This window comes from Mobula hypostoma, chromosome X1 (assembly GCF_963921235.1).
Source record: "Mobula hypostoma chromosome X1, sMobHyp1.1, whole genome shotgun sequence".
Classification (NCBI taxonomy): Eukaryota; Metazoa; Chordata; class Chondrichthyes; order Myliobatiformes; family Myliobatidae; genus Mobula; species Mobula hypostoma.
Window position 1 is genome coordinate 17498959 of NC_086128.1, and position 15753 is coordinate 17514711.

At 44.3% G+C, this 15753-nt stretch overlaps 1 protein-coding gene across 10 annotated transcripts in view; it reads right to left on the bottom strand.

The window, feature by feature from the left end:
* LOC134340291 (RNA-binding motif, single-stranded-interacting protein 2-like) overlaps positions 1 to 15753 on the bottom strand; it is a 260578-nt gene that overhangs the window by 128371 nt on the left and 116454 nt on the right. The gene's annotated exons all lie outside the window — the stretch shown is intronic.

Genomic DNA, 15753 nt, shown 5'->3' on the forward strand with positions numbered 1-15753 from the left:
GGCAGAAAGTTCTAACATGGATCTGAGGGACAAAGTTTTTCTACACAGAAGGTGGTGGATAAATTGAATGGAGCTGCTGGAGGAAGTGGTAAAGGTGGGTAAAATTACAATGTTCAAAAGCCATTTGGACGGGTAAATGGACAGGAAAGGTTCCGAGGGATCTGGACCAAATAAGGGTGAATAGGACATCTTGGTCAGCATAGCCAGGTTGGGCCAAAGGGTCTGTTTTCAACCTGTATATAACTTTATGAATCTAAGAATCTACAACCCAGACTGGTCTTCGGGTGACAGTACCCACCGGGAATGCCACACTGTCACTGTCAATCGAGCGGAATGCACAGGCAGTGATCTGAAGCAGGGCAGGTTTCTGGCCCTGGAAGATCTGGGCCAACACTTCACCCCTGCCCCCCCCAACCAACAGCATCAAACAAAACACCGATTCTTTGCTCATTCACCTCATGCTGTGAGGACTCTTGCTGTGCACACAAGACTTCTGCACTGCCGTAATTCTTTTGCTTCGCCAAAGTCTATTAAGCCCAGATTTAACAATTGACACAGCATCAATTACTGCATTCAGAAGACATTTTCAAACACACCCACCGTTCAAAGTAATTTATTGCATGCAATGTGCTTGATGTTTCAGAGATGTGAGAAGGCACTATATGAAAGCACGTCTTTTTCTTTCTCTGATGCAGATAGTATTAATTATTACAAGGCGCAGCATTGCGTGAGAACACAGCCTTGTCTACATGCCTCATGATCTGATAAGCTCAACAATTATGGATCCTCCCTCTTCGCCCCAACTCTGATTAATTTCATATGGGCTATATTTCTTCTGAGTCCACAGCCAAAAAAATGAGAATGCACAATATTTTTCTCTGAGATATTCCTCGTAGGTCTGTGGACAACTCAAAGAAAGCCATAGTTATTGTCCGGAGTATTTAGGGGTAGGTTTTCCTGAACTGTTGCTATGGAGGGAGTTGACCAGTTCCTGATGAAGCCAGAATCACAAGAGATGTGATTCTGAGAGCCCTGATGAAGGGTCTCAGCCCAAAACGTTGACTGTTTTCTCTTTTCTATAGATGCGACCTGGCCTGCTGAATTTTTCCTGCATTTTGTGTGTATGACTTTTTTCTCAACCCCATTCTCCTGCCTTCTCCCTGTAAAACCTTAATGCTCTTACCAATCTACGACTGAACAATCTTTGCCTTAAATATACCCAATGACTTGGCCTCCACAGCCCTCTGTGGCAACAAATTCCATGATTTACCACCCTCTGCTGAAGTAATTCCTCTTCATCTTAGTTCTAAAGGGTCGTCCCTTTATTCTGAGACCATACCCTTAGATCCCACAGGAACACTGGAGGAACTCAGCAGGTCAGTCAGCATCAGTTGAAAAGATTAGTCGACGTTTCGGGCCGAAACCCTTGGATCCCAGACTCTCTTATTCTCCATATCCACTCTATCCAAGCCTTTCAGCATCCGGCAGGTTTCAATGAGATTCCCCCCCTCATCCTTCCGCCTCCATTGAGTCTTGGCCCAGGGATGTCAAGCAGGCCTCCCAATACATTCAATTGAAGATGCTCCTGCTTTGATATGCCTTGCTTCCTTAGCTAAAGGTTTTTTTCCTTTCAAGTCCTGGACTTTGAGCAACCCTAACTCTACATCTCTTTAGTTGCTCCCGTAAGCTTCCTTTAACTTTGCAGCTCAGCTCTCCCGAACCTCAAGTGTCCAGGCTCCTCTTCAGCTCATTGGCTCAGGCCTGGCCCAGTTTGAAAGCATCTTGGGAGCTTGCTTGACGCCAAAGGCCTTTATTGTCGTTGTTAGTGTCGTTGTCATGCACCTGTATCTTCCCATGCACCTCATCCACGCTCCTTTCTCCCAGCAGAGGGCACTGATACACTCTGATCAGCTCAACAGTTACCTGCTTCTTGAACGTAAGGCAAACAGTCTCTGAGAGATCAACCACTCCTCCTTAAACCTCACAGCCCCAGCAAATGTCTCATGGATGATTAATGTGAGATGGCTACTACAAAGCCAATCAGAAATCTTTCCCCAGAGATTGCACTGGGAATGGCTGAGGGGGAAGAGCAGAGCATTTAGTACGAAGCTGGGTAAACACAAATGAGAGGGGAAAAAAAACATGGAGCACAGTGCACGGTTCCGACCTCTGTGTCAACAGGAGGGCAAGGGATACAAAAACAGAAAAAATCTGGAAACACTCAGCCGGTCAGGAAGCATCTGTGCAGACAGAAACAGAGTTAACATTTCAGCTTAAAGGTCCTTTGACCTGAAATGGTTTCTCTGTTTCTCTTTCCACAGATTCTTTCAGACAACGAGGTGAGCTCGAAGGTGACTGGCATTTAGGGGAGCCCACTGGGACAACAGATTTGGAAGGGAGTAACCAATGGAAGGATGGGTTTAGAGAAATGTTATGTGCTCTTATTGAAGTGTCACATCCTTAGAGAACTAGGTTGGGTAAAAGCAAAGAAAACGTTTCTTCTCTAGGGAGCTGAAAAGCAAAACTGCAGTTGATGGAAGCCCAAAACAAAAACAGAGAATGTTAGAAACACTGAGCAGATCAGGCAGCATTTATGGTGAGAGAAACAGAACAAAAGTTTTGGGCTGATAACCCTTCACGAGAACTTTCACCTGACCTGCTCGTGATTTCTAGCAGTTTGATTGGTAATAAATGCTGTTCTGGCCACAGGTGAGCACATCCTGTTTATGAAAGTAAAGGAAAGGACAGGTCCTTTGACCTCTCTCTCGTTGCTATTCCACATTGAATTAGCAACCTATGCACAGCAGCATAGCTAAGCTAGTTGCATCTAGTGCTCCAGGCATTGGGAGACTCAAGGACAATACTGGGATGCTAGAAATCCTTCTTGGAAGGACAGCTCACTGGCACTCTGGAACTTACACCTTATGTGGTGGGAAATTTGAGCCCTGGGTCTCTTTAACCCCACAGCAGGTCTTCGATATGCCTCCACCTTTTTATAAAAATACTAGGCTTCTGTTCCCCATTGCGCACGTTATTCCCCAGCTGGGCTATTTTACTTACTTATCTCAATATAGGAAGTTGTTTTGTCCATCAAATCCATACTGGCTCCAAGTAGAACAGTCCCATTGGTCCTTTTCCTTTCCATTTTTCCTTGCAGCTCTGAAACTAGTTCACTGTCACATGACTGGTCACATGCCCCTTGATTATTTTGCTCGTTAGATATATCATGGGTAAGCCAATTAAACCCCAGCATGTCTCTGGAATGAGAGGGGGAACATACAAACTTCACACAGACAGCACTGGAGACTGGGATTGAACCTGGGACTTTGGAGTTGTGAGACAACGGCTCTGCTGGTCTGCTCCTGAATCAACCTCCCCCCCTCAACTCAACCCACTACCCTCGATCAGAGGAAATAACTTCCCTCTGTTTGAGTTGCAAACAGGATGCTTCCCTTAATGGGGGTATCCAAAACGAGGGGGCGTAGTCAGAATAAAGGCGCCATTACAAGATGGAGATGAGGAGGAATTCCTTCCCTCGGAGTGGGATGAATCTTTTGTAATGTACTTTTCCAGGAATCTGTGGAGTTGCAATCATGAAATATACAGTATGCAACTTATCAAGCAAACTGGAGGGATTTTTTGTCTATTGAGGAGTTATGAATACCAGGGTAGGAAAGTGGAGCTGAGGGGAAGTTCCAATCAACCATGCATCTTAGAACATTGAACATGGAAACGGGAACAGGCCCTTCGGCCCACAATATCTGTGCTGAACATAATGCCAAATTAAACTAAATTTCTTCTGTTTGCATATGATCCTGATCCCTCCATTCCCTATATATTCACGTGCCTATCTAAAAGGCTCTTAAACACCCCTATTATATCTGCCTCCACCATCCTATTCCAGACATCCACAATTCTGTGTAAATAAATTACCCTGAACATCTCCTTTCCCCCCTTGCCTTAAGTGTATGCCCTCCAGTGTTTGGCATTTCTACCCTGAGAACAAAGACCCTGACTGTCATCCCTGCCTGTCATAATTTTATGAAATTCCATGAGGTCTCCCCTCAGTCTCTAACGCTACAGCAAAAACAACACAAGTTGGTCCTACCTCTCCTTCGAGTTCATACCCCTTCATAGTTCACACATTCAGCAACGTCCCTAGCTCTATGTGAATTCCAACTTAACTCCGCCCTTCGCCTCTTGGATCCACCTTTGGCCTATTCAGGCTATTAAGCATGTCTTGTGCCTGTGCTATTGTCACATCCTGAGAATCACATGAAATGTTGTGTCCACACACTCTTGACCTCTCTCCAAAATATCAGTCTCTCTCTACCCAAAAGCTATCCTAGTTCAGACATTAAAGATCAAAGACGTCTATTGCTGCTAAATTCCAGTTGTCTCCCCCCCCAAAAAAATTCCTCTGACCCCATCTCTTTCCCAGTCTCCCCCTTGTTGTGTTTTCACAAGGATCTTCGCTCTGTCCATCACAAAAGGCAGGATCTCCCAGTGGCTACCCATTCCCATTCTAACAATGCCATGATGAGGCCAAACTCAGGTTGGAAGCTCGACACCTCAAATCCCATCTGGGTAGTCTTCAACCTGATGGCATGAAGATTGATTTATTAAACTTCCAGTAATCACTCCCCATACCACTTCTCTCTTTTTCCATTCCTCACTCTGGTTCCCCTCGCAACCCTTCTTTTCTCATCTACCCTTCACCTCTCCTCTTTTCCTTTCTTCCATGGTCCACTGTCTTCTCCTATTTGATTAATTCTCTTTACCTCTTCCATCTATCCCCTCCCAGCTTCTTACCTCATTTCCCCTCTTCCCCACCCACCCACTATTCCCCTCACCTGGTCTCACTATCACTTCCAGCTTGTACTCCTCCCTTTCCCCCCACCTTCTTATTCTGGCTTTTGTCCCCTTCCTTTCCATCATCATGAAAGGTCTCGGTCTGAAGTATCGACTGTTTATTCCCCTTTTTAGATGCTGCCTGGCCTGCTGAGTTCTTCCAGCATCTTGTGTAGGTTGCTGAACAAGCAGGCATCACAAGACGGGTTGTCTTCGTTGCTCGACACTCCTATCCCAGATAATTCAAAAGCCAGTCGGTGGTTGAGGCAACTTTGCCTCTGAATATTTCCATGGCGAGGGTTGCTACCTATCACTAAATGGGTGAGTTCACAGGTTGCTCCCAGTCAACTACCCATACCTCCATCTGGACTAACGGCAACTACTGAATACCAGGCTGTTGCCTCACAGACAATCACAGACTCTGCTTCTTCAGGAGATCCTCCTTGTACAAGTTCTAGCCTTGTTGTCGCCCCTACCTCAAACACAGGATCCATGCTCTTGCTGTAAGAAATTTCTTCCTGACTGCACCCTTCATTATCTCTTCTCTCTCTTCCATCGGGCAGAAGAAATAAAACCCCGAAAGTGTGTACTGCCAGGCTCAAGGACAGCTTCTAGCCTTCTGTTATAAGACTATTGAACTGTTCCCTAGTACGATAAGTTGGGACTCTTGACCTCACAAACTATCTCATTATAAATTTTTACCTTATTCTCCAACTGCACTGCACTTTCTCTGTAGATGTTACACCTCATTCTGCATTCCGTTATTATCTCATCTTGTTCTACCTTAGGGCACGGTTGAACTGATCGGTATGAACAGTATAAACAGCTTTTCACTGTCTCTCAGTACATGTGAGAATAAGCAACTTAGAAGAGGGGACCAGGTCAAGTGTATCTAAATTTGTTTATACACTTAACTTAAGTGGAAAAGCATATTGTGCTGAGGATGTGGAGAGTCTGCAGAGGGATATAGATAGGTTATGTGAGAGGGCAATGGTCTGGCAAATAAAACCATAAGACCACAAGACATAGGAGAGAATTAGACTATCTGGCCCATCAAGTCAGCTCCACCGTAGATCGTAGCTGATCTATTTTCCCTCTCAGTCCCAATCTCCTGACTTCACCCCACATCCCTTCTTGGCCTGACCAATAAAAGAATCTATCAACCTCTGCCTTAAATATACGGAAAGACTTGGCCTCCACAGGTTTCAATTAGGTCACCCCTCATTCTTCTGAATTGCAGTGAATACAGGCCCAGAGCCATCAAACACTCTTCATATGACAAGCCATTCAATCCTGGAATCATTTTCATGATCCTCCTTTGAACCCTCTCTAGTTTCAGCACATCCTAAGATAAGCAGCCCAAAACTGTTCACAATACTCCAACTGAGGCATCACCAGTGCTTCATGAAGTATCAACATTACATCCTTGCTTTGAAATTCTAGTCCTCTTGAAATGAATGCGAACATTGCATTTGCCTTCCTCACCAGACTTGACCTGCAAATTAACCTTTAGGGAATCCTGCACAAGCACTCCCAAATCCTTTTACACCTCAGTTTTTTGTATTTTCTCTCCATTTAGAAAATAGTCAACCCTTTCATCTCTTCTTCCAAAGTGCATGACCATACACTTCCTGACAGTGTATTCCATCTGCCACTTCTTTGCCCATTCTCCTAATCTGTGTAAGTCCTTCTGTAGCCTCTATGCTTCCTTAAGATTACCTGCCCCTCCACCTATCTTCATTACGTCTGCAACCTTTGCAGCAAAGTCATTAATTCTGTCATCCAAATCATTGACATATAACGTAAAAAGAATCAATCCCAACACAGGCCCCTGTGGAACACCAATAGTCACTGACAACCAACCAGAAAGGCTCCCTTTGTTCCCACTCTTTGCCTCCTGCCAACCAGCCACTGCTTTATCCATGCTAGAATCTTTCCTGTAATGCCATGGGTTCATAGCTTGTTAAGCAGCCTCATGTGTAGCAACTTGTCAAAGGCCTTCTGAAAATCCAAGTACAGTACACAACATCCACCGATTCTCCTTTGTCTATCCTGCTTTCCCTTGAGGAAACCATGCTGACTGCAGCCTATTTTATCCTGTGCCTCTAAGTACCCTGAAACCACATCCTTAACAATCGACTCCAACATCTTCCCAACCACTGAGGTCAGACTAACTGACCTATAGTTTCCTTTCTTCTGTCTCTCTCCCTTTGACATTTGCAATGTTCCCGTCTTCCTGAACCATTCCATAATCTAGAAAGATCATTACTAATGCCTTCACAATCTCTCCAGCCACATCTTTCAGAACCCTAGGATGTACACCATCTGGTGCAGGTGACTTATCTACCTTCAGACCTTTTAGTTTCCCAAGAACCTTCTCCCTAATAATAGCGACTTCACACACTTCTGACCCCTGAACTTAAACTTCAAGCATACTGCTAGTGAAAACTGATACAAAACACTTATTCAGTTTGTCTACCTTTTCTTTGTTCTCCATTACTTCCTCTCCAGCATCGTTTTCCAATGGTCCAATATTCATTCTTGCCTCTCTTTTTTATACTTTATGTATTTGAAGAAACTTTTGATATCATCTTTAATATTACCGGCTAGCAATCCTCCAACTTCCCATTAATTTTTGCTCTATTATATGCCCTCTCTTTGCCTTTTATGTTGGCTTTAACTTCTCTTGTTAGCCACGGTTTTATCATCTTGCCTTTAGAATACTTCTTCCTCTTTGGGATGTATATATCCTGTAAATCCTGCTTCCAGAAATTCCAGCCTTTGCTGCTCTGTCGTCATCCCTGCCAGTGTTCTTTACCAATCAATTCTGGCCAACTCCTCTTTCATGCTTCTATAATTCCCTTTGCTCCACTGTAATACTAATACATCTGACTTTAGCTTCTCCTTCTCAAATTTCAGGGTGAATTCTATGATATTACGATCACTTGCCTCTAAGGGTTCTTGCAGTTTAAGCTACTTAATCAATTCCAGTTCATTGCACAACACCCAATCCAGGACAGCTAGTCCTCTTGTGGGCTCAAGCACAAGCTACTCTAAAAAGCCATTTTATAGGCATTCTAGAAATTCCCCTTCTTGGGATCCAGCATCAACCTGATTTTCCCAATCTATCTGCATACTGAAATCCCCTATGACTATTGCAACATTGCTTTTTGGCATGCATTTTCCATCTCCCATTGTAATCTGTAGACCATGTCCTTACTACTGTTTGGGGGTACAATATTTGTAAATGGAGTACAATGTTTGTAAATGCAAGGTCATTCACTTTGGAAGAAAAAAAATAAAAGGTCAGATTATTATTTACATAGTGAAAAACTGCAACATGCTGTTGTGCAGACGGACTTGGGTGTGTTTGTGCATGAATTGCAAAAGCTTGGTTCGCAGGTGCAACAGGTTATCAAGAAGGCAAATGGAATGTTGGCCTTCATTGCCAGGGGGAGTAAATTTAAGAGCAGGGTGGTTTTGCTGCAAATGTACAGGGTACTGGGTGAGGTCGCACCTGCGTGCAGTTCTGGTCTCCTTACTTGAGGAAAGATATACTGGCTTTGGAGGAAGTGTTCATCAGGCTAATTCCAGAGATGAGGGAGATTATTCCATGAGGAGAGATTGTGTTGTCTGGGACTATGCTCACTGAAATTCAGAAGAATGAGAGGGGATCTTATAGGAAAGTATAAAATTATGAAAGGGATAGGTAAGATGGAGGCAGGAAAGTTCTTTACACTGGTGGCTGAGACTAGAAATGGGAGACACAGCAGCAAGATTCAGGAGAATATACAAACCCCATTTCCAGAAAAGTTGGGATATTTTCCAAAATGCAATAAAAACAAAAATCTGTGATATGTTAATTCAAGTGAAACCTTTATTTAACTGACAAAAGTACAAAGAAAAAATTTTCAATAGTTTTACTGACTAACTTAATTGTATTTTGTAAACATACACAAATTTAGAATTTGATGGCTGCAACACACTCAACAAAAGTTGGGACAGAGGCATGTTTACCATTGTGTTACATCATCTTTCCTTTTAATAACACTTTTTAATCGTTTGGAATTGAGGATACTAATTGTAGTAGATTTGCAATTGGAAATTTTGTCTATTCTTGCTTGATATAAGACTTCAGCTGTTCAACAGTCCATGGTCTCCATTGTCTGATTCTCCTCTTCATGATGTGCCATACATTTTCAATAGGAGATAGATCTGGACTGGCAGCAGGCCAGTCAAGCACACGCACTCTGTGTCTACAAAGCCACACTGTTGTAGCCCGTGCAGAATGTGGTCTGGCATTGTCCTGCTGAAATAAGCATGGACGTCCCGGGAAAAGACATCGCCTTGATGGCAACATAGGTCTCTCTAAAATCCTAATATACGCCTCAGAGTCAATGGTACCTTTACATACATGCAACTCACCCATGCCGTGGGCACTGATGCACCCCCATACCATCACAGATGCTGGCTTTTGCACCTTTCGCTGATAACAATCTGGATGGTCGTTTTCATCTTTGGCACGGAGAACTCGACGCCCGTTTTTTCCGAAAACTAGCTGAAATGTGGACTCATCTGACTACAGCACACGGTTCCACAGTCTTTCGGTCCATCTGAGATGAGCTCAGGCCCAGAGAACTCGCCGGCGTTTCTGCATAGAGTTGATGTATGGATTCCTCCTTGCGTAATACAGTTTCAAGTTGCATTTCTGGATGCAGCGACGGACTGTGTTGAGTAACAATGGTTTTCCGAAGTACTCCCGAGCCCAGGTGGCTATAATTGTCACAGTAGCATGATTTTTCTGTGCACTTTTCAATCTTATTTTAACTCTGTCCCAACTTTTGTTGAGTGTGTTGCAGCCATCAAATTCTAAATTTGTGTATATTTACAAAATACAATTAAGTTGGTCAGTAAAACTATTGAAAATCTTTCCTTTGTACTTTTGTCAGTTAAATAAAGGTTCACGTGAATTAACATATCACAGAGTTTTGTTTTTATTGCATTTTGAAAAATATTCCAACTTTTCTGGAAATGGGGTTTGTATTTAGAATGGAGATGAGGAGAACCTGTTTTTCCAAAAAAAAAGTATTGAATTTGTGAAATTCTCTGCTCAGGGAGGCAGTAGAGTATATTTAATACACAGCTAGATTTTTGTGTAGAAGGGGAATTAAGGGCTATAGGGGAAAAGTCAGGTAGGTGGAGCTGAGTCTGAATAGCAGAGCAGGCTTGATGGGTCAGATAGCCGATTTCTGCTCCTATTTCTTATGTTCTTAAATAAACCAATTTCCGCCCGTAACAACCTCCCTAACTAGTCCCTTCTCACTTACATCCGTGAGACATCTTCCGTCACTTCAACAGTTTCCAAATCCCTGGTTGCAACTGTCTTATCTTTACCATGCCGCCTCTCTGCACCACCGGCCCACCCCAGGATGGTCTGAGAGCGCTTCTCTCTTCCTTGAACAGAAACCCAGCCGGCCCCCTTCCACAACTTGTAACCTCCACTTCCACATGACCTTGCACTTACATTGGACCACTTCTCTTCCAACTCGATCCACTTTCTCCAAATCAACAGTGTAGACTTGGGGACCTTGCCTGGAGCCAATTTATATCTATTTCTTTATGGAATATGTGGATCAGTCCTTGTTGCATTCCAACTAAGGCCCCTTGCCGCATTTTCCTGCACTCTGACTGCAGTGGTGCCGCTTCCTGAACTCGTACAGAATTTTAAAATGTCATTACTATTTCTGCCAATTTCCACCCTGCTTTCATTTCCACACATCCTTGCCTCACTCCACCCTCTCTCGACATCTCCACACCCATCGTAGGGGAGAGGTTAGTGACCAACATGCACTAGAAGCCCACAGACTCCCTCAGCCGCCATCAACGATACCTCCTCACATCTCACTTCCTGGAAGGGCGCCTTTCAATTCACCCCATTTCCCTGCCTCTACTGTATCGGGCCCGGTGATGTCACCTTCCTTACCCATGGCTTCGCCTACAACATTGCTGACAGGGCTCCTGGCCAAGTCTGTTCCATTTCCAGCATGTTAGGAGTTTGAGGAGATTTGGTATATCACCAAAGGCTCCAGCAAACCTTGGTGGTGAGCATTCTGACTGCTTGCATCACGGCCTGGTATGTGGGCTCTAATGCACAGGATTACAAAAGACTGCAGAGGATTGTAAACACAGCCTGCTCCATCACAGGCACAACCCTCTCCACCATCGAGTGTATCTTCAAGAGGTGTCATCCATCATTAAGGACACTCACTATCCAGGACATGCCCTCTTCTCATTAGCACAGGGAAGTAGGTACAGGAGCCTGGAGACTCGCGGAAACATCGTCTTCCCCTCCACCATTAGATTCCTGAACAGCCCATAAACCCATGAACATGAACTTGTTTTTACACTATTCATTTATTTTTGCAATTAATTATAACTTTACATCATCACACTGTACTGTTGCCTCAAAACAACAAATTTCATGTCACATCATCAGTCAATAATATATCTGATTCTGATTCTGGATGTCTGCTCTCATCCCTCTCCTCTCTCCCGCCTCCCCTTCCACTCCAACACTTTCCACATTCAACAGATTATCTCCCATAATGTCTGCCATTTCTGAAATGAAATCCCGCTCTGCTGTTCCATCTCTACCACACCCAGTCCCCCTTCTCACCACCCTTTCCCAAGCACAGGAAGTGAAATATCTCTTTCATCTCTTCCCATCCCACCATCCAGGTACTCAAAGTCATCTCCCAGGTGAAACAGTGATTCAGTTGCACTTCTTCCAATAGAACAAAGAACACAGGACAGCACAGGGCCAGGCCCTTCGGTCCACAATGTCCGTGCTAAGCACAGTGCCAGATTAAACTAATTCCTTCTGCCTGCACATGGTCCATATCCCTCTATTCTTGGCACGGTAGTGTATCAGTTAGTGCAATTGCTTTATAGCACCAGCGATCACCAACTGGAGTTTGATTCCCACCACTGTCTATAGGGAGTTCGTAAGTTCTCTCCATGACGGTGTGGGTTTCTTCCGGGTGTTGAGGACCTACAGCATCTTTATGCCAGTTACATTGGGCTTGGAAGGGTTAACATGTCTGTAGCCACAGGCTGAAAGCAAGGTAAAACCACTGGGTTCAAATACAACACCTTTAACACTTACTGCTTCAACCCTGACCTAGGGTGTTGTCTGTGTGGTGTTTGCATGTTCTCCCTGTGATCACATGGCTTTTCCCCACCCCGGGCACTCTGGTTTCCTCCTATATCCCAAAGACGAGAAAGATTCCAGGAATGAAAGGATTACCATATGAGGGACATCTGGCAGCTCTTGGGCTGTATTCCCTGGATTTAGGAGAAATGAGGGGGGACCTCATTGAAACATTCCGAATGTTAAAAGGCCTGAACAGATTAGATATGGCAAAGTTATTTCCTATGGTAGGGGAGTCTAGGACAAGGGGGCAGGATTTCAGGATTGAAGGACGGCCATTTAGAAGAGAGATGCAGAGAAATTACTTTAGTCCGAGGTTGGTTAATCTGTGGAATTTGTTGCCACAAGCAGCTGTGGAAGCCAAGTCACTGGGTGCATTTAAGGTCGAGATAGATAGGTTCTTGATTAGCCAGGGCATCAAAGGATATAGGGAGAAGGCAGGGGAGTGGGGATGACTGGAAGAATTGGATCAGCCCATGATTGAATGGCGGAGCAGACTCAATGGGCTGAATGGCCTACTTCTGCTCCTATATCTTATGGCCTTATTGTCTTAAGATGTTTGAATTGGTGGGTTAATTGGGTGCTGTAAATTAACCCTTAGAATGGTGACTGGTGGAATCTAGAGTGAGTAGATATGAATGAGGAGAATGAAATGGGATTAATGTAGGAATAGTGTAAATGGGTGGTTGATGGTCAGCATTAACTTTATGGGCTGAAGGGGCTGTTTCCGTACATTCCCTCGAGCAGAGATGCTTAAGAGGTGAATTAATTGGAGTGTTGGAGATAATTAAAGGGGCTGGTATTGCAACAGAAACGTAGTTGGCCTGTGGCCACAGCCAGTGGCTGCAGGAGGGAAATGTCGATCTATGCTTCACGCGGATCTGGGATTGTTCCCAGTTAAAATGGAAACTGGATTGAAACAGAGCTGTAGGGCTCTTCTGACAGCTGTACGGGGAAATGCACTACCTCGCTTCATCAGTCGAATAGGTGTGTCATCCTTGATGAGTGACACCAGAACCATAACGGGTCAGTGTGACTGGTCTCACCAGCTGGCCTGCCACTACAGAAGCTCTGTGCCAGCTGACATGTAAAACAGAGCCCATACAAGAAAGTACTTTTCCCTTGTTGCTTCTCTCATTTCTGACTCTGTGTCTTCTTACCGCTGCCTGTCCTTAATATAAATCCCATGGTTGAAAATATCAATTAACCCAAATAAGTCAACAGGAACTGCTTTGACATATTCAATTTTTTCTTATTGAACTGCCACTGATTTAATGTTGAAAGTACATAGGGTTTAATTGTGCAAAGAAATGAACTGTAATACCCACAGCTATTTAACAACATTCATTAACTTACCTCGACTGGTTCCTCACCGAGATCCCTATGCCTGCAAGTCAAGCTTGGAAGTTCGCAAGCGAAGAACTGAGACCTTACAATCCCATTGAATGTTCTTTTATCAGTGAAGCACACTGAGTTTAAATTGAACCCAAGCCTGGGTGGTACTGAGGACCTGATCTGCTGTCTGTCATGGTTGCTCTGACTATCGGAGATTATCCTCAAACCCATCTTCAGTTGCTGCCGAGTGACTTGAAATAGGCCGTAGAATCTTGGAACATAGTACAGTACAGCATAGGAACATGCCCTTTGGTGGTAATTAAACACCTAACCAAGCTAATCCCTACTGCCTACACAATGACCATGTCCCTCCATTCTTTCTGCATTCACATGCCTATTTAAGAGTCTCTTAAGAATCTCTATTGTGAGTGTCTCCACCACCAACCCTGGCTTAGAGGTGCCATGGAATCACAGTCATACAGCATGGGAAAAGGCCCTTCAGCCCAACTCATCCATATCGACCAAGATTCCCATCTAAAGTAGTCCCACTTGCCCACTTTTAGATGATATCGCTCTTAACCTTTCCTATTCACGTACCTATCCAAATATCTCGTAACTATATAACCATATAACAATTACAGCACGGAAACAGGCCATCTCGGCCCTTCTAGTCCGTGCTGAACTCCTACTCTCACCTAGTCCCACCGACCTGCACTCAACCCATAACCCTCCATTCCTTTCCTGTCCATATATCTATCCAATTTAACTTTAAATGACAACATCGAACCTGCCTCAACCACTTCTGCTGGAAGCTCGCTCCACACAGCTACCATTCTCTGAGTAAAAAAGTTCCCCCTCATGTTACCCCTAAACTTTTGCCCTTTAACTCTCAACTCATGTCCTCTTGTTTGAATCTCCCCCACTCTCAATGGAAAAAGTCTAACCACGTCAACTCTATCAATCCCCCTCATAATTTTAAACACCTCTATCAAGTCCCCTCTCAACCTTCTACGCTCCAAAGAATAAAGACCTAACTTGTTCAACTGTTGTTATTGTACCTGCCTCAACCACTTCCTCTGGCAGCTCCATAGTCCCACTAGCCTCTGCGTGATGAAATTTTCGCTAGGGTGCTTTTTAAACCTCTCCCTTCTCACTTTAAACTTATGTCCTTGAGTTTTGATTCCCCAACTCTGGGAAAAGGAATGCATGCATTAACCTTATCTACACCCCTCATGGCTTTGTACACTTTTATAAGGTAACTACTCAGCCTCCTGCTCTCCAATTAACAAAGTCCCAACCTGCTCAACTCAGACCCTCAAGTCCTAGCAACATTCTCATAGATCTTCTCTGTGCTCATTCCAGCTTAATGACATCTTTCATTTAATAGACGACCAAAACTATACCCACTACTCCAAGTGCACCCTCACCAATGGCTGGTACAACTGCAACGACCAGAGTTCAAAGTTCTTGCGGGCATACTCAGTAACTCCAAGAACCACAACAGAATCAATGAAAGACCACATTCAACAGGGTGGACAATGTGCAAAAGACAACAAATCGTGCAAATACAAAATTAAAAAGTAATAATAATAAATAAGCAATAAATATTGAGGACATGAGATGAAGAGTCTTGAAACTGAGTCCATAGGTTGTGGGAAACAGTTTAATGTTGGGGTGGGTAAAGTTATCCCCACCGGTTCAGAAGCCTGATGTTTGAGGGGTAGTAACTGTTCCTGAGCCTGGTGGTGTGAGTCCTGAGGCCCCTGTACCTTCTTTCTGATGGTAGCAGTGAGAAAAGGGGGGTCCCTGATGATGGATGCTGCTCTCCTGTGACAGCATATCATGTAGATGTGCTCAGGGATGGCTTTACCCTCAATGGATTGGATTACAACATAATGTTCCAACTCCTATCTCTGAATGGTGGCCAGCATGCCTAATGCCTTCTTCGCTATCATGTCTATGCCCGAGATGGGCACTAGCAATCACTGATATGTGGTTGAAGGGATAAATATTGTCTGGGTCATGAGGAGGTAACCTCCCCCCCCCCCGCTCTTCAAAAGAGCACCAAGGGGTTTGATAGCACCTACAAGAGGCACTGCTTCAAGAAGGCAGCATCTGTCATCAAAGATCCCCACCATCTAGGCCATGCCCTCTTCTTGCTGCTATGGCCAGACAGGAGGCATAGAAGCCTAAGGTCCCATAGCACCAGGTTCAGGAACAGTTGCTTTCCCACAACCATCAGGTTCTTGAACCGACCTCCACAGACGTTCCCTGGCTGGGCAACAGAACTCCACAGACCACTTTTTGCATTGCTGTGGATGTGCTTTTTTTAAAATGTCTTCTTTTGCACTGTCTTT